We start from the raw sequence: 19,734 nt of genomic DNA on the forward strand, positions 1-19,734 counted from the left end.
AAACTGCACAGCAAGGCCCTGTCTCACTACCCCCCAATTTAGGATTTTCTCCACAATACATTTGTTAAGCAACTTAAGACTTTTAATGGTTTAAATAAGCTTAAGTTCCTTTGTGTCATACTTCTCATGAGACCTTAACCCCATTTAAAAAAATTTTTTTCTTACCTTTGTTTTTACAGTAAGTATCTGTCATGCAGCCATCAAAAACCTTGCAGTAAATTACACAGGTTTATAGTCCAATTTTGACTCTAGCTTCTTAGAATCAGCCACTTTTCTGACCGCTTTCATGAAGTCTTCCTGAGCTACAGAAATCATAATCAGCACGAATTGCAAACATACCTGCTTCAGTACAAACATTTCTCAGGTCTGCTCCATTAAAGCTATCTGAAAGTTTCAGAATTGCTTCATAATCTATTTCATGGTGCTTTGTAATGGGACCTGCCTGGATGTTCAGTATATCTAATCTTGCTTGTTTGTTTGGTAAATCAATGTATATTTTTCTATTTAATTTTCCTGGACGTAACAATGCAAGATCCAGTGTATCTGGTCTGTTTGTAGCCATGATCTGTTTTAACTCTATGCAGAGTATCGAATCCATGCATCTGATTCAGTAACTCCATTAAAGTTCTCTGAATCTCTATCAGCTGAAGTAGCCTCAGAAAACTGACCACCCGTAAAAATGATGCATGGCTGTTGGTCCCTTGCATAATTAAACATTTCTCTAATCAAATGAGCACTTTCACCAATGTGCTTGTCTACAATAGAACTAGACACAAGCTTTAAGAAATTGCAGTCCAGCTGGCTCGCAACAGCTCATGCCAAGAGTGTTTTGCCTGTGCCTGGTGGTCCGTATAACATACAGCCTTCTGGAGGTACTATTCCTACACGCTGGAACAATTCTGGGTTTGTGAGAGGTAATTCTGTAACCTCTCCTCATTCCCAGATCTGTTCTGATAGCCCTCCAATCTCAGAATAGGAAACATTCACAGGCTCCTCATGCGACATGTTGTAAACCAGTGGGTCTACCTCTCTTGGCAAATATCTCACGACAGTGTAGTCAGATCCAAAGCAACTCTTGTTCCTGGCATTAGCTTTTGTCAAGCTGTCGATGACAATCCACAGCATATCTTGGTCCATTTGTAGCTTTAACAGTGTATTTTTCTTCAATTAATTAAGCACTTCACCCGCAATTTGCCCAACACTTTGTAGGGCCTTCAGATCATTTTCAGACCTTTCATACTGCTTGGCAAGTACTTTTTTTTTGGTACCAGGGATCAAACTGGGGTCCTTGCGCCTGCGAGCCGTTGGCCGAACCCCTGAGCTAAAACCCCAGCCTTGGTAAGTACTTTCCACTGTTCCCTTAACGCCTTCAGATCTCCTTGTGCTTCAGCAGCTTCTTGCCGCGGTTCTGAAGCGCCTTATCTCTAAGGTCCCATGGTGAGAAGTCCTCGCTCATAGGCGACCTTAACCCCATTTTAGCTCTTGGAAAACTTCACAGCATCAATGCAGAGAGGTTTATATGATGTGTGCGTCTAAAGTTGGTTTTGGTCTTGTATTGTTATGGATTAGATCTAAAATGCCGCCCCAGATACTCCTGTGTGGAAGGCGACTGGGTCGTGGGGCCCTGTGCTCCTGGGTGAATTCACCCTTGGATGACGGGAGCCCGAATGAGGGGAGCAGCGGCTGGCTGTGCACCAGGCCGCCTGGTGGAGGCAGTCACTGGGGCGTGGCCTGGAAGAATCCTCTCTCTTCCTGAGCACCTTTTCCTCCACCGCGCCCTTCTGCCACCCTGGTCCTGCCCTGGCACCAGGGTGAGTTGACCGACGGACTGAAGCTGTGAGCAGAAATAACCCTCTCTTCAGGTTGTGTGGAGCCGGGTATTTGTCTCCGTGATGGGGAATGTAGTTCTATTCTGATTTCGGGGCATGTTGTCCTAGTAGTTTCTTTAGCACCCAAAACATAGCTAATATACTCTGTTAGCATTAGCACTGTTTTTCTCTGAGGCTTCCTCCTTGGAATTTCTTTGGCTACAAAGAGCTAACTTAAGCAAATTGAGAATTTATGGAACAGATACGGGGTGGCTCAGAGTCAAAGCAAGAGCCTACTGTCACAGCCAGCTGGAAAGACAGGGTTGTCCAATGATGGATTTATTCAGCAGGTATTCTGGAGAAACTGTTGTGTGCCAGGAGTGTTCTAGGTGCCGTGGCTATCACAGTAAACATGGGTAGAAATCTCTGCATTACGGAGACCACATTCTCTCTTTCAATTTTTACTTGTTCCTTTAAATGGGCACATAATAATTACACATATATTATGCGCACTGATCAGATCAGGGCAACTCACATATCTGTAGCTTAAGCAGTTAGCATTTCTTTATGTTGGGAACATTCAAAAACCTTTCCTGGCTATTATGAAATACACAACTAATTGTTGTCAAGCATGGATACTCTATTGTGCTAAAGAACATTAGCTGTTATAATTCCAGCACTCAGGAGGCTGAGGCAGGAGGATTGCTGGGAGTTTGAGGCCAGCCTGGACTACATAGTGAGTCCCTGTCTCAAAACAAAATAAAGGATGCTAGAAGTTATTCCCATGAAGACTGCATTCTTATAGGGTGGCAGACAAGAGACCAATGCGTAGACGCGTGATATGTCACCAAAGGAGGAGGGAAGCCAACGCGGGACGGGGGCAGCCAGTGTCCAGGGACCATGGGCAGTTGCAGCGCTGGTCAGGGGCTGCAGGTTGGTGACCAGGTCTCGGCTCTCATGGGCGTGACAGAGCAGACACCCACCTGTTCTTCCTGATCACGGCTCCCCCCTTTCGAGACTCATCGCCCTGCAGACCAGATGCCGGTTGGCTGCCGTGGCTCCTGCCCCTTCCCTGCACCCCCAGCCGCAGCCGGGGAGCCAGAAGCTGGACTGGCGGTGCCAGCAGCTACCCGGGTGGGGAGGCGGGGGGGGGCGGGGCGGGGCGGCTATGGGCCAAGCTGACAGGAGGACATGGCGGGCATGTCTGCGTGACTTGGGCACTAGGACCAGAGGTGGCCGGGAGGAGGAGGAGGAAAGGGCAGAGCAGGGAGATCCTGAAGGTGGGGCACAGGGCAGCTGGGTGACTGGAGAGCGAATCCTCGGTGCTTTCAGAATCCCCTGAGACTAAAAGTGCTCCTTCTTGTCTCTAGAAGTAGTTTACCAACACCTTGATCTCAGGGCTGTCCCAGCCAACTTTTAATTTGTACCCACACCCAGGAGCTGCTTAATACATGTTCGCTTTGTAAATAGACAGCGTTTGTGTTCTCGGACACATTCTCCCATTGCACTATCCCATCCTCCTGTCCCACCGCGCTGCATGACCGGCCCTTCTTGCTTCTTTCATGTTTAGTTTTTCCCATGTGAACTTCACCCTCTTCTCTGTAGCCTTCTCTGATTCTTCCAGCTCACAATGCCCTCTCTGCCCTCGGAGAGGCTGGACTTGGGATTCATAACACAGCATAGCTTACGGCTCTTTCTGTAGCTAAATTGTCGATTTAAGGACAGGACACTCTCTTTGCCTTCACTTTTTCATCCCTTTCAGTGCTAGCTGTATAATTGGTACTTCATAAAACTTGGAGATTAAGGAGTTGGTTTATTACTTTTGTTAAATTCAAGGGAGAGAGGGTGAAATAGATGCCGGAAGCTAAAGGACTGGATTGACGGGGAGGAAATAATGCATGCCCTGTTTGGCCACAGAGCCTTCACACTAAAGAACACAGCTAACATTGGTGAGGGTTTGCTTTGTCCACATAGCGGCTAAATTAAACTCTTTCCAAGTGCTGTCCGTGTTGGTCCTACGCTGTAACCTGAAATTAAGACTGAACTGAGAATAGTTCTTGGGAGAAGATTACTTGGGATCATGTGGCATAGTGTTTGGCACTGAGAACACAGTGGTAGCTATAGTTGCAGGTTTCCTTGTCATGTCCCAGAGTCGTGACGAGGAGCACTGGTAATTCCGCTGGACTTGATCCTGGTTCTTGGTCTTCAATCTATCCTCATTCTTAAGATTCATGAGCTTCTCTATTCCTGAATCCCATTTATCCGTTTGCTCCATTATTTCTCATGTCAGTTTCTTTATTTTTATCTTCATCTGGTACCCCTGTTGTCTGTCTGTCTCTGGTTTTCGGGGGAGGGGAAGGAGGTCTGGCTAGTTTGCCTGGTCTGACCTCTGCTTGTCATGATCCTCCTGCTTCAGCCTCCTGAGTGCTGGAATCACAGGCATGCACCACCACACCCAGCTTCTCTTGTGGACTGGGCAGGAGTTTCCCAGCTGGTCTCTCGATTTCCAGTCTTCTTCTCCTTAATCACCCTCAGTGCTGTAAGAACAGTTTCTAAAGCAGATTTGCCACTTGGGTCTCATAATCCCAATTTGGCCCTGGACCTCCATTGCAGGTCAAGTACTAGCCACTTGGGATGCCATAGTCCTGGGTTCCGCCTGGCCCCAGCCTGCTTTTCTTCCTCTTGTCCCTCTGCAGCTGGATGCTCCCTGCCATTTCAGCTTCTGGCCCTCCCTTCCTGGCGGGGTTGTCTTTTTCCTTCAAGCTACAATTCCAGGGTCTTCTGTGAGAGACTTAAGCCCTGTGTCCCTGTGCCTCTCGGCACCTGGGACATGTGGTGACTGCTCCAGGCATCTGTGTATCCCAGTCTGTCACCAGTACCTGGTGCCATGCTGCAACCTGGCCCAGACCCTGTGGACACAGACTGATGGGCGAAGGAAGAAAACGCACATCTGGGAACTCTGGCTGAGGTGATAACCATAGGCTATGGTTTTAAAGAAGCTGCCAGAAGTTTGGAAGCAGGGGACAATGCAGATTTTATTCGACTTTTTTTTTTTTTTTTTGGTACTGGGGATCGAACTCAGGTCCTCGTGCTTATGCAGCAGGCGCCGAAACCACTAAGCTAAATCCCCAGGCCATTTATTCAATTTATTAATGCCATTTGGCTCCATACTTATGAATGCTAGACTTATTTTATTATTTGCTTGTTTGAGACAGGGTCTTGCTAACATACTTGGCCTTGAACTCCCTGTGTCACCAGGTTGGCCTTGAACTCAAGATCCTCCTACCTCAGCCTCCCAAGTGCAGAGGTTACAAGGTGTGCATCATCATGTCTCCTGGTGGGCTTCTCATTTTATTTCAAATGTTTTGACTGTATTTATAATGTATTTCAAATGTTATTTCTAATGTTTTGACTGTTTTTATAAGTCAGCATTAAAGTGCTGAGTTGTGTTCTCCATGCGGCCTGTAGCTCTGCCCTCAGTATTTACACCTGTGCCACTGGTTGTCCGAAGGCCACCCCTCGTGTTCTGGAAATCAGTGTAGCTCTTTCAGGTGAGCTGGATTGGTGGCGACATTGGTGCGGCTGCTGAGCGGTGGTGTCTGTCCCAGGGTGCAGCAGGCCCTGGGGTCATCTTCTGGGCCAGGTGCAGGACAGAAAAGTGGAGTGGTGCTGGGCTTGGTGGCACATGCCTGTGATCCTAGCCTGGGGAGTGGGGGGACCCTGACTTGGAAGGAAGGAGCCGGGTGGCTGGAGCTCAGTGCAGCCATAGGAAGGAAGGGGAGGAGAGAAGAGGAAAAAGGGAAATGACAAATACTGCAGGTTCTTCCTCATATGTAGAGTCTAAAAATGATGAGAAGGAAGTAATATCACTAGACAAGAAGAAGGGAATAAGGGGCATTGTAAGGACGGGCAGTGGGCTGGATATGAGCAACATCTATGCATTGAAATCCCCCCAGAATGTCACACTGCATGAGGGTGAAAATGATCAGAGTGTGCTATGTGCACACGAACCTGACAAAATGAAACCATTCAACCATGTGAGCAACTGAAACATCACTCTATGCCCAGCTGTGGCCGTGCATGCCTGTCATCCCAGCACTCAGGAGGCTGAGGCAGGAGGATAGCCGAGAGTTTGAGGCCAGCCTAGGCTACATAGTTCACACCCAGCCTGAACTACATAGTGAGACCCTGTCTCAAAAAACAAAAACGGGCTGGGGATCTAGCTCAGTGGTTCCACCACTTGCCTCGCAAGCGGAAGGACCGGAGTTCAATCCCCGGTACCAAAAGAAATGAAAACAAAAATGAAAAACATTAAAAATATTAAAAAAATTAAAACATCACAGGTACAAATTCCCTGCAATGAATTGATCACTATGTCTGACAAATACATGCTAATTTTAAAAAAATGAATAAAAAAAGAAAATCACTTTACAAAAACCTCCCCTCACAAACAAACAAGAAAGTGAGGTAACCTGCACCAAGTCATGCAGATGCGCAAAGTGAGGGCCTTGAGGTGGGTGTGACGCTTGGTGTGGCCGGTGCCAGAACCCGGGCTCTGATTGCTGCTGGTGGATGGGCTGACTCTGAGCCTCTGCTCTGTGCCGGGTGCCTCAAGGGCTGCAGGAAGAACAGCACTGTGCCCTTCCTTCATAAGATCCCATTTCATGAGGAAGACCAGTGAATAAAACCTGAGCAAAACATAGCATGTTAGGTAGTAGCTAAGTGCTATGGGGAAAAATAAAGTGAAAAAGAGTGTCAGGGAATGCCTGACCAAGAAGCTGGAAACATGAAGTGAGAACATGAGCCCTACAGGCAGAGGGCAGAGCCGTGCCAAGGCCCCGTAGCAGAAGCATGCCTGGCACGGTGGACAGTGTCAAAGAAGACCCTGCACGGGCACAGGCAGAGGACAGTGCAGCAGGAGAAGTGGCAGGTGGACCTTGCGCTCCTGTAAGGGCAGCAGCTTTCACTCGGAGCTTTTCACCTGAACAGCCAGAGGTTCCCCATGGAGACTCCTGCCTCAGCCACCAGGGTGCGGAGATTACAGGCATGAGCCACCATGTGCAGTTCAGGAGGTTTTAACCTAATTATGGTGTCTTCTGTGTTAGACTAGTGACAGTATTCTTTGCTGGGTTTTTTTGTCAGTTCTGGGAATTGAACTCGGGTGCTCTATCGCTTAGCTCCATTCACATTTTTTTGGCGGGGAGCATTGTCAGACTGGCCTTGAACTCATTATGTAGCACAGGCTAGCCTCAAACTCTCAGCGCTCCTCTTGCCTCAGCTTCCTGAGTATTAGGGTTACAGGCGAGCACCACCATGCCCGCCTAGAACTGTCTGTTGTCCTCAAAGCAGTTTACTGTACGGTAGTTAATCTGCTTGCACAGATTCTGAAGGGAATCTTGAAAACAAAATTTCTTTCCTGTGGCAGCCCTGGCAGGTGGTCAGGGTGGGGCACTGTCAGCCACACGGAGCCAAGGAGGATGGAGGCCTCCAGAGAGTGCTGGCTGTCATCACTGCTGTGGCCTGCGGGAGAAGAGAAAGCACAGAGGGGCACTGCGTGGCTGGCTGGACACTCATCCCTTTCAAACACGGACCTCGCCACACAGCCTAGCCTGCCTGGGAAAAGCTCTGAGCTCCACCTTGGCCTGACTCTTCCCACCCCATCCTCTCCTGGATGGAATGCCCTGCAAGCAGCCTGGTGGTGGAGCAGGCTGCCTGGGGCCACTGAGCAGTGTCCTTCGCAGGGTCCTCCATTGAACATGACCCTGACAGTTCTGACAGCCTGGTTGTCACCCTCACACTTGTGTCTGGCTCTCCTCATGGGAGAAGGAGCTGGGAGACGAAGGCTGACAAGCCTGTGGTGGTAGCTGACTTGCTGGTGGCTTTTGTGGAAAGGGAGCTAAGCTGGCTTCGTTCCCTGAGCTCTTCTATGCAAGGAAAGGAATGCCTTTTTTCCTTTTCCCAGTACTGGGGACTGAACCCATGGCTTCAGTGCATGTTAGGAGAGCACTCTACCACTGAACTACCACTGAGCTACATCTCAGCCCTTTCATTTTATTTTGAGACAAGGTTGCACTAGATTCAGGCTGGCTTGGAATTTGCAGTCTTCCTGCCTTAGCTCCTGAGTACTTGGGAATGGAGGCATGTGCCAAAGCACCAAGCTGAGTGTGTCTTGTTTTTTTTTTGGTACCAGGGATCGAACTTGGGTCCTTGTGTTTGCACAGCAGGTGACAAAACCACTGAGCTAAATCCCCAGCACATTCAGAGCAACTCTTATCAAAGGGATTGTTACAGTTTGTATCTAGATGTCCCCCAAAGCCTCGTGCGGTCATAGTGGGCCTTTTTGGAGGTAGCTGGATCTGGAGTGTGTGGTGCTGGGATCAAGGATGTGTGATTACTAAGTTAGTCCACTGATTGCTTTGGCATAGTTCTGGGTAGGAGTAAGGGTGCACCACCCTGGGCATGAGTTCTCTCTACCCTACGAGTGGGTAGCCTAGTTAAGATATACAGGACAGAAAGAGGGTCTCTGGTCTCTTGTCCCTTGTCACTTGCTGTCTTCTGCCTGCCATAGACTGTTCCTCCTCTGCAATGCCCCTGTCCCATGCCACCGTGCCTTGGAGGGAGCTACCTATGAACTGAAGCCTCTATAAACTGTGAGACAAATAAACCTTTCCTCCTTTAACTTTGGGTGTCAGGTATTTTGTCTCAGCAACGAGAAAAGTAACTAAGACAGATTATGCCAGATACAGATGCTATTTTCTTAAATGATCATGATAAATTACAACCACTTTAGACAACAATTGGATAGCATCTATTAATGCTGAAAATCACATACCTGAGCTTCAAGAACTATACTTCTAGGCCTGTATACTTCAGAAATGCTTGTAAAGGAGACATTTTACAACAGTGTTCACTGCAGTGTCATTTGTGACGATGTAAACCAGAAAGACTGAACATGTACCAACAGGGCGTGGTCAAATAGAATGTTTATGCAACGGACTACTGTATTGTAATTAACAGACTCATTCGTTCATTCAAAATATTTTTTGTTCTTGTTTTCCTAAAGATATATTTATTGAATGCCTGTTTTATGCAAAGCACGTATCTAGCTATTGGGGAGACAGTAGCTGTGAACAACATAGATAAAAACCCTCTCTGTGAGGAGTTTAAAGTCTCGTGGAGAGACAGGTCCTCAACAAGAACCATGAAACAGATTCTAGGGTAGCTTCCAGGGTGAGAGGCAGCATCCACAGTAGCCGTCTGCACCCTGGACAGCGGAAGATCCAGCAGCTGCTCAGCCCAAGAAGGGGAAACCGCAGGGCAAGAGGGACCAAGGGTGCAGCTGCAGTCCAAGGCTGAAGGCCTGGGTGCTCCCTGGAGAGTCCCCCGGTCGAGTCCGCATTGCAGGCTGAAGAAAATGGAGGCCAACATCCAAAGGTGCCAACAGAGACTGGAGCTCTTCAAACCAGGAGTGCTCCTTTTCTTTCCCTTTTTATCCTGTGCAGCTATAAGCCTATTGGTTGGAGCCACTCCCATCCAGGTGGGTCTTCCGCCCTCAGTTTGCTGGCCTCCATGTCAGTCATCCACAGACCCGCCCAGAACTGTCCTGACACACCATGATTAATGGCCACGTGGTCTCAGTTGAGATTTGCAGTGGGCTGAAGAGGACCACAGAAAGGCTAAGAAGGTCATTGCAGCTGATGGCTGTCGCTCCCAGATAACATCATCTCTGTTCTCCACCTGAGCCCTCTCTCCTGAGCTTGTCCATCTCACACATAGCTGGTCTCATGGTTTTTCAAATCACTCCATTGAAGACAAGGTCCCCCAACTCCCAGCAAAATGTGGGCTTCCTCCCAGTTTCCCAACTCTCCCTTGTGGTGCTCGAGTCTTTGTCACCACCTAAGCTGTGTGATTCTCTGGATGAAATTCAGTAAAATTTCAGCTCCCAGTATGTTCAAGATTGAAGGTTCTAGTTCCTCTGAGTTAAATGAAGACAAAATGCTTGTTATGAAAGAACTTTCTGAAACATTGCATAATTTCTTTTAGTGCCATACTGGTTTCCATGTGGGATTCCCTTGTCCAGGTTTTCCAGAGGCTCTCTCCCCAAACTTCTTCAGGGCTCTGCCTGTTACCACATAGTTTGTTTCTAAAAAAAGTGGCTCACCAACTAAACATTACCAGGTTTTGGGTTGCTCACTTCTCTTTCTGGAATTGGATTCCACGTTCTTCTCACCTTGAAAGAAGAATTGAACAAAAGGGATGAGGATTTAGCTCAGTGGTTCCGCTGCCTGCTTCACAAGCACTAGGACCCGAGTTCAATCCCCAGTACCAAAAAAAAAAAAAAGAATTGAACAAAAGAAGCAAAAGGCAGTGGTGACGTTTATTCAGGAAAGTAAAAGTGAAGAATGGGAAAGAAACTGGCTCTGCAGAGGGCGCTTGGACTGAGTAAATAGAAAAAGAAGGTAAGAGCAAAGATCAAATCACACACTGCATCTGGGAAACAGTGTGGGCTCTCATGGAAAGTTACAATAGTGAAGCCTTCATGGGCTTGATGTGTCCTTCTATGCTGTCCAAATCTCAAGGACATCTGCGAGAACTTCTACGTCTGGTCTGGAGAGGTGGTTCTGGGATTTCACACTTCAGACTGACACCAGGTCTGGGCTATCCTATTGAAATCCTGCTTGAGTTCTTGCGAGAAGTCTACTTGCAGGGCTTTGGGAACTGTTCTTCGAATGTGTCTGGGATCTTGTAATTAACAGGTCACGCCCACTTCCCCAGCCAGCTCTGCCATGTCCTAATCTCCTATCTCAGGCCTACATATGATCCTTTTTTAATTTGATTTTTTTTTCTTTTTTTTCTGGTACCGGGGATCCAATTCGGGACCTTGCACTTTCAAGCAGGTGGTGGCACCACTGAGCTACACCCTGGCCCTTACATATGACCCTTGAAAGGAGGTCTCCTCTGTTGCCACTGAGTCAAAACAGCACCCTCCCCCTTTAGCCTGCTTGTTCATACTCATCATATGGCTGGCTAATGTTTTCTAATAATCTCTCATTGATGTGTAAGTCTTCTTTCCCTCACTTAGAATGTGGGGCAGGGACTTGCAGTGTTGGTGTGGAACCCAGGGCCTTATGCATGCTAGGAAAGTGCTCTCCCACTGAGCCACACTCCAGACTTTGGTTTTTACCACTGGGTTTCCAGCACTTTGAACGTGTTTGGTACATAGTAGGTGACCAGTAAATAGGTATTCGAAGAAAAATATAAATATTTGTGGAGCAGCTCTGCCCAGTATGTCATGTTAGATGTGGCTTACAAATTTGGAAGCTGAGGCTCAGCAGAATGACTTACAGATCAGAGCCCTGTGGTTTCTGAAGGATGGGCCAGGGATTGATGGCATCACTTGAGAACTTATCCTTCATGAAGCTGACTTCTGGGTAGGACAAATTGTTGTAAGCGTGAATTGTACTCAGCTTGAGTACCCAAACTATACAGCCAAATATTGAGATATGTTAGTGACCATACCTTGATATAACTGGATATTTCTGCTATGAAAAAGTGCCTTTTTCTCAACTATAAGCACCATATTAATAAATTTATAAAGAAGCTCAGAAAAATGCCTCTTTTCTTTTTCAAATTTAGGAGGATTTGGCATAAAAAATGGTCGTAGTAAAAAATGGAGGGAGATGCTGAAGCTGCCCTCGGTCAGCCAGTGCCATGAGCTGAGGGATTTCATTGGTGAGTGGATGCCACCACTGTCTGGGGCTCTGGCTTTGCAGTGTTGCTAGATGCTTCTGCTTGCTCTGTCTTTCTTATTTCTTCCTTTCTTTCTCCCTATTCTTTGTGGAGCTCATATTTGTTTTAAAAATTTTTGTTGTATCTCTTATTCCCAGGAGAAAAGTAAATCTCTAGATTTTCTAATCTGCAGTGATTAAAGTATATGACTGTTGACTTTTTCATTAAAAACTTTTTTTTGCTTAAATTATTTTATTGTTACATTTTAGGTATACAATATGTTTACTTTTATCATTGGGTATTTGTACCTGTGCAAGATGTATCTTTTTTTTTTTTTTTGGTACTGGGGATCAAACTCAGGTCCTTGCACTTGTGCAGCAGGCAGTGAAACCACTGAGCTAAATCCCTGGCCCCTGCATGATGTATCTTGGTTCTTATTCTTTCCCCCATTCCCTGCCCTCCCTTCACCCCCTCCACCCTTCCCTATTTACATAGACTTTGTTTCCATTTTTTTCCTTTTCTCGTAATTTTTCCTTTCCCTTCTTCCCTTTCCCCTCCCACTTCCCCTACACCTTTGTACCTTTTCTTCCTATTTCAAATTATCAATTATTCATTAATCATTTTAATCCTTATTTACACTTTCAGTTTCTCACACCAGAGAAACTATTCAGTATTTATACATGTGTCTTATTTATTTCACTTAAGATCATGACCTCAATATTCATCCACTTAGCTATAAATGTCTCTAGTTTCTCATTCTTTATGGCTGAGTAGTACTCTATTTTATAAGAAAACCACATCTTCTTTATCCAGTCTCCAGTTGATGGGCACTTGGGCTGTTTCCAAGCTTTCGCTATTACAAACTGTGCCACTATAAACATGGGTGCACATATATCGCTGTGGTATGATTCTTTTAATTCTTTTGGGAAGATACCCAGCAGGGGAATAGCTGGGTCAAATGGGACCTCTAGTCCTAGTTCTTTGAGGTATCTCCATACTGATATCCACAGTGGTTGCACCAGTCTGTACTCCCACCAACAATGGAGAAGGGTTCTTTTCTCCCCACAGCCCCGCCAGCATTTGTTATTGGTTGATTTCTTTTTTTTTTTTTTGATACCAGGGATTGAACTCGGGACCTTGAGCTTTCGAGGCAGGTGCTGGAACCACTGAGCTAAATCCCCGGCCCGGTTGATTTCTTGATAGCAGCCATTCTTTCTGGGGTGAGGTGGAATCTCAGTGTTGTTTTCATCTACATCTCTCGAATGACCAGTGATGTTGAACATTTTTTTGTATGTTTATTTGCTGCTTTTACTTCTTTGTCTGAGAAATGTCTGTTCATTTCAGATGCCCATTTTTGAATTGGGTCTTTAAATTTGGTGGGGGGGGGTCTGATTTTTTAAAGTTCTTTATATATTCTAGATAGTAGTCCTTTGAGGTACAGCTGCTAAAAATTTTTTTCTTAATTTTTTTTCTTTCTTAATTTTTTAATCTCTATGTTGATTGCTAGAGTAACTGAAGGCTTTTCCATATTGCTTACATAAACAGGATTTCTAAACTGTGTGATTCATTTCATTTATTTGACAACTACTGTGTGTACTGAAAGCTTTTCTACAGTGCTTACATACATAGCCGCCCCCCCGCCAGTGTAAGTTCAGTCATGTCTTTAACAATTAGGTATGCTGAGAGCTTTCCCACACTGCTAACATACATAGGGTTTCTCCATATTGTGAGTTCTTTCATATTTTTGACAATCACCACATGTGCTGAATGCCTTCCCACATTCCTTACATACATGGGCTTTCTCCTCAGTATGAATTTTTTCATGTATTTGACAATAACTATGTTGCCTGAAAGCTTTCCCATGTTGCATATACATGTAGAGTTTCTCTCCAGCGTGAGTTCGTTCATGTTTTCGACAAGAACAGTGAGAGATGAAAGGTTTCCTACATTGCTTACATACATAGGATTTCTCCCCAGTATGAATTTTTTCCTGTGTTCGACAGTGACTGTGTTGGCTGAAAGCGTTCCCACATTGCTGACATACACAAGGTTTCTCCCCAGTGTGAGTTTGTTCATGTCTTTGACAAGAACGGTGAGAGGTGAAAGCTTTTCCACATTGCTTACACACATAGGGTTTTTCCCCAATGTGAGTATTTTCTTCCTTTTTTTTGGTACCGGGCATTGAACTCGGGTCCTTGTGCTTGCAAGGCAGGTGGCGGAACCACTGAACTGAATCCCCGGCCTTAGTACATTCTTAATTACCAAATGAAGCATCATTTGTGAAAGATTTCCCACAGTGTTTATGTACATAGGATTTTTCTCCAGTGTGGGCTCTTTCATGTTTCTGATATCATTGTGAGAAGTTAAACATTTTCCACATTGTATGCATACATAGATATTCAACCTGCTGTGACTTCTTCCCCAGATTGGAACGTACTTGGGTGTGCTGAGGGCTTTTCTTATCTGCTTACAAACAAAGGGCTTCTTCAGTCCAATCAGAGTAGGGTTTCCCATATTGCTTGTATTCATAGGGATTTTCCCCAGGATTTCTCTTTGCATGCTTCTGAAAGGACTGGTAATCAGTGCAGGTTTTCCTATGTTTGTTACTGTGAGACAGCTTCTGTTCAAATCCATGACACTCATAAGCTTTGAGTCCAGTGTTAGCTATGATAGGCACAGTTGTTGATGAATGACCAATCAGGGGCTTTCTACAGGCAAGGTTTTCACCTGGTTTTGTACCAAGCAGCTTCATGTGCACATTAGTATAGGGAGTCATAAAAACTGTTTCTTCATGTTGATTGGATAATTTATATTGACGGCATTTCTCTACCTCTTCATTTCTTAGATGTTTCCTGTAATTGTTGTACTCACGTCCAACTTGCTGGTCATCCCAGTTTCTTCCCTGCTGGGTGGCTGTCAGCACTGTGCTCTACAATTTTTTCCCAATATTGTAGGTTGTCTCTTAGCTCTCCTGGTGGTTTCTCTTGCAGTGCAGAAGCTTTATAATAAGATGAGGTCCCAGTTGTTGATTCTTTGTGCTAGTTCCCGTGCTACTGAGGTTTTGTTCATAAAGTCTTTTCCTATGCCAATGTCTTCAAGAGTTCTACCTAACTTATCTTCCAGCAAGTTTAGTGTTTCTGTCTTAATATTTAGATCTTTAATCCACTTTGATCTTAGTTTAGTGCAAGTTGATAGGTATGGGTCAATCTTTGGCAGGTTGAAATCCAGTTTTTCCAACACCGTTTATTAAATAGGCTATCTTTCCTCCAGTGAGGGTGGTTGGCTCCTTTGTCAAAGATGACGTGGCTGAATGTGTCTGGAGTTGTTTCTGCATCTTCTGATCTATTCCACTGATCCTCGGATCTGTTTCTTTGCCAGTACCATGCTGTTTTCATCACAGTGGCTTTGTAGTATAGTTTCAAGTTGGGGATTGTGATACCCCCAGCCATGTCTCTGTTGCCTAGAATTTGCTATTCTAGGTCTCTTCTGGTTCCAAATGAGTTTTTGGATTGTTTTCTCTAGTTTTGTGAAGTATATTGTTGGAATTTCAATTGGCATTGCATTAAATCTATATAGTAGTTTTAGAAGTATGGCCATTTTCACTCTATTGGTTCTTCCTACCCAGGAACAAGGGATGTCTTTCCATTTTCTTATATCCTCCTCGATCTCCTTTTTCAGAGTGGTGTAGTTTTCAATGTAGAGGTCTTTTGCTTCCTTTGTTAGATTGATTCCAAGATATTTCATTTTTTTGGATGCTATTGTAAAAGGAATTGTTTCCCTAATTTCTCTCTCAGTGAGTCTGTTATTTGTGTATAAGAAGGCTATATTTTTTGAGCGTTGACCTTATATCCAGCTACTCTACTGAATCTGTCAATTAGGTCTAGAAGTCTTTTGGCGGAGTTTTTTGGGTCTTCTAGGCAAAGTATCATATCATCAGCACATAATGAGAGTTTAACTTCTTCCTTTCCTATCTTTATTCCTTTTATTTCTTTCTCTCTCCTAATTGCTGTGGCTAATGTTTCCAGAACCATATCGAACAGGAGTGGTGATAGTGGGCATCCTTGTCTGATTCCTGATTTTAGCGTGAAAGTTTTCAGTTTTTGACCATTTAGTATGATGTTGGCTGTTGGTTTTTCATAGATAGCCTTAATCAGGTTGAGATAAAGACCTTCTATTCCAGTTTTTTGTAGGGCTTTTATCATGAATGGGTGTTGGATTTTGTCGAATGCCTTTTCTGCATCTATTGAGATGATCATATGGTTTTTGTCCTTGACTCTGTTAATATGGTGTATTGCATTTATTGATTTACGAATGTTGCACCATCCTTGCATCCCTGGGATAAATCCGACTTGGTCAGGGTGTATGATCTTCTTGATGACCCTCTGTATTCTGTTTGCCAGTATCTTGTTGAGGATTTTTGCATCTATGTTCATTAAGGAGATTGGTCTGTAGTTCTCTTTTTGGATTGGGTCTTTCCCTGGTTTTGGAATCAAAGTAACACTTGCTTCCAGGAATGAATTTGGAAGCCTGGCTTCCCTTCCAATTTCATTGATGAGTTTAAAGAGTAATGGCAATAGTTCTTTAAATGTCTTGTAGAAATCAGCAGTGAAGCCATCAGGACCTGGGCTTTTCTTCATTGGTAAATTTTTAATTACGTTTTCAATTTCCCTCATTGTAATTGGTGTTTAGAATTTCTATATCTTCTTCATTTAACTTTGGCAATTCATATGTATCTAGGAATCTGTCCATTTCTTCTGTGTTTTCCATTTTATTAGAGTACAAGTTCTCAAAGTAGGTATTGATGATCCTCTGGATTTCTGCTGGATCTGTTGTGACTTCACCTTTTTTGTCTTAATTGCATGGATTTGAGCTTTTTCTTTCCTTTTTTTGATAAGGTTGGCTAAAGGTTTATTGATTTTATTTATTCTTTTGAAAAACTAACTCTTTGATTCATTGATTTTTTTTGTGTCATTCTCTTAGTCTCCATTGCATTGATTTCTGCTCTGATCTTTATAATTTTCCTCTCTTGTATGAGCTTTGGGTTTGTCATGCTCTTCTTTTTCTGGGAGCTTGAGGTTCAGCATTAGGTTGTTTATTTGAGCTCTGTCTGTTTTCCTAATATGGGCATTTACTGCTATGAATTTCCCTCATAGAACTGTTTTCATTGTGTCCCATAGATTCCTGTATGTTGTAGTGGCATTATCATTTACTTGTAGAAACAGTCTAATTTCTTCTTTAATTTCCTGTGTGACCCATTGGTTATTCAGGACAGTGTTATTCAATTTCCATGTGTTTTTGGAGATTTTGCAGTTTCTTATGCTATTGATCTCCAATTTTATTGCACTATGTATGGTCTAATAATATACAGGGGGTAACTTCAATTCTTTTACATTGATTTAAACATGTCCTATGAGCTAGCATGTGGTCTATTTTGGAGAATGACCCGTGTGCAGCCAAAAAGAATGTATATTCTGATTTTTGGGGGTAGAACACTCTGTAAACATCTATTAAGTCCATTTCTTCAAAAGCTTGGTTCAGTTATATTATTTCTTGTTGATTTTTTGTCTAGATGATCTGTCTATTTGTGACAGTGGGGTATTGAGGTCCCCTACTACAATTGTATTAGTGCTTATTTGGTTTTTCATGTCCCTTAATATTTGTTTTGTATAGTTGGGGGCATTAGTATTTGGTGCATATATATTTATGATTGTCATCTCTTCCTCTTGAATTGTTCCCTTTACAAGGATGTAGTGACCTTCTTTGTCTCTCTTAATTAGTTTTGGTTTGAAATCTACGTTGTTTGCAAATAAGATAGCTACCCCTGCTTTTTTCTAGGTTCCTGTTGCATGGAGAACTGTTTTCCATCCTTTTACTTTCAGTCTATGAATTTCTTTTTGAGTTAGGTGTGTTTCTTGTATACAGCATATTGTTGGATTTTGCTTCTTAATCCATTCTGCCAGTCTGTATCTTTTGATTGGTGAATTGGGACTATTAACATTTCATTAAGAACATTTTAAAGGCTGAGGATTTAGCTCAGTGGTTTCGTTGTCTGCTGTGCAAGCGCAAGGACCTGAGTTCGATCCCCAGTACCAAAAAAAAAAACATTTTAAAAAAGTAGTTGGGGCTGAGGATTTAGCTCAATGGCACCATGCCTGCCTCGCAAACACAAGGTCCTGAGTTTGATCCCAGGTACCAAAAAAAAAAAAAAAAAATAGTAGTCTATGCTCATTGTTCCATACATAGCAGAAAAGAAATAAAGTGAAAGTCCCTGTTCCTGTGTTCCCACCACTCATTCTCTTTGGAAATGAACACTGTTAAGCATTTCTTGAAACAGTGGTGCCTTGGTTCATAAACTCAATTCTGTTGCAACCAGAATTGTGGAATGAATTCTGGGACCAGAATCATAGGAATAATGAAGTTCATAAATTGAGGTACCATTGTATCCTTTTAGTTTTCTATGCATAGGAATAAAAGTTATTGATAATTTCATGAAAGCATTAGTTCAATAAAAACGTAGTATGTCAGGGTAGGGGCCTGGCTCAGTGAGGTGAATATACCTTATATTTCTTTTTTGTGACTTTTGGTTCATAGTATTTTTTCTATAGCGATCTTAGTTCTTTAAGTAGACAAATATTTTAAGTAGACAAATATTTTTTCTTAGCTCCTGTGTTTCATGTTGTTCATATTTAGGAAGGACACCTTTATTCCAAGGTTTTTTTGTTTTTTGTTTTGGGTACCAGGGATTGAACTCGGGACCTTATGTTTGTGAGGCAGGCAGTGGGACCACTGAACTAAACCCTCAGCCCCATTCCAAGGTTGTTTTTACAAGCCAATTCATGTTTTCTTTAGTACTATAATAGTTCCTTTTAAAGAAAGTTTAAACATCTCAAATGATCAAAATTAGTTTCAGATGGTTTAAAGAGGGAGATAATTTTTGTTCCCATAAATAATTAACATCATAGTTAGCCTCCTATTGTTTTAACCTTGTAAATTTTAAATACAACACCTTGTTTGAGATGTAATTCACTTGCCATTTGTAGTGCACAATTCCAGGCTGGAGATGTGAGTACGTTGGTAGAGCATTTACCATGCACCAGGCCTGGGTTCAATCTCCAGCACTGCAAATAAAATAAAATGTACAGTCCAGTAGTTTTCATGTACTCGTGAAGTTGTGCAGCCATCTCCACCATGTTGTAATGTCTCCATCCCCAAAGAGAAACCCTGCACTCACTGGCAGCCCCTTTCCCTCCCCACCTGCAGCCCTAGGTGGTCATTAACCTGCTTCCAGTCTCTACTCATTTGCTTGTCTGGACATTCCCTATACGGAGAACCATCACCTCAACCTAAGTGGTCTTTTGTGACTGGCTTTTTTCATGTAACCTAATGTTTTCAAAGTTTATTCAAGCTGTAAGCACAAGTCTGTACTTTTCTCCCTACAGTCCTGGGGACTGAACTGAGGGGTGCTCTACCACTTAGCTACAGCACATCTCATTGCTTGACCTGACTGTTCTTTCACCATTGAACTGTCTCTGCAGCTTGTTAAAAATCAACTGAGCCTGGTGCAGTTCTGCCTGTAGTCTAGCAGCAAACCTATGGCACACATGCCACAGTGAGCATGCAGAGCCCTCTCTGTGATGATGTCACAAGTGGTATGAATTTTTTTTTCTAAACTAAAACCTCAGTATTCAGTTTTAATTGCAGTGTTGGCACTTTGCCATAAATAAGTGGGTTTTAGTTTGGGTAGCGGTTCAGCCACCTGCCTCACAAGCCCAAGGTCCCAAGTTCGATCCCCAGTACCAAAAAAAAAAAAAAAAGAACTGCTAGTTTGGGTACTTGGTCTCTAAAAGATTGGAAGGCTGAGGCAGGAGGATGGCTTGAGCCTAGGAGTTTGAGGCCAGCCTGGGCAACACAGCAAGATCCTGTGTCAAAATAACAAAAAACCAAACTGGTTATGGTGGTGCATGCCTGTAATCCGGGCACTCTGGGAACCTGAGGCAGGAAGATTGAAAGTTCAGACCCTGCCTAGGCAATTTAAAGATTTGTCAACCTGTGTAAAATTAAAAGGAAAGGAAAGTTGGGGGTGTGGATCAGTATAAAAGCCCTGGGTTCAACCCCCAGTACTGCCAAAAGCCGAAAAGGTCAGCTGACTGTAAGTGTGCCCATCTACTTTTACACTCTTGTTAGTCTACCTGCGATT

At 43.8% G+C, this 19,734-nt stretch overlaps 1 protein-coding gene and 1 pseudogene across 1 annotated transcript in view; one reads left to right on the plus strand and one right to left on the minus strand.

Annotated features, from left to right (window-relative positions):
- The window catches only part of Grk4 (G protein-coupled receptor kinase 4), a gene marked incomplete at its 5' end in the record, with an annotated part of 77,832 nt that overhangs the window by 2,900 nt on the left and 55,198 nt on the right, over positions 1 to 19,734 (plus strand).
- On the minus strand, positions 151 to 1,137 carry LOC106009589 (26S proteasome regulatory subunit 10B pseudogene; annotated as a pseudogene).

The sequence above is a fragment of the Heterocephalus glaber genome, unplaced genomic scaffold (genome assembly GCF_053883595.1).
Source record: "Heterocephalus glaber isolate CG9 unplaced genomic scaffold, H.glaber_assembly_v1.0 deba00001509, whole genome shotgun sequence".
Lineage (NCBI taxonomy): Eukaryota > Metazoa > Chordata > Mammalia > Rodentia > Bathyergidae > Heterocephalus > Heterocephalus glaber.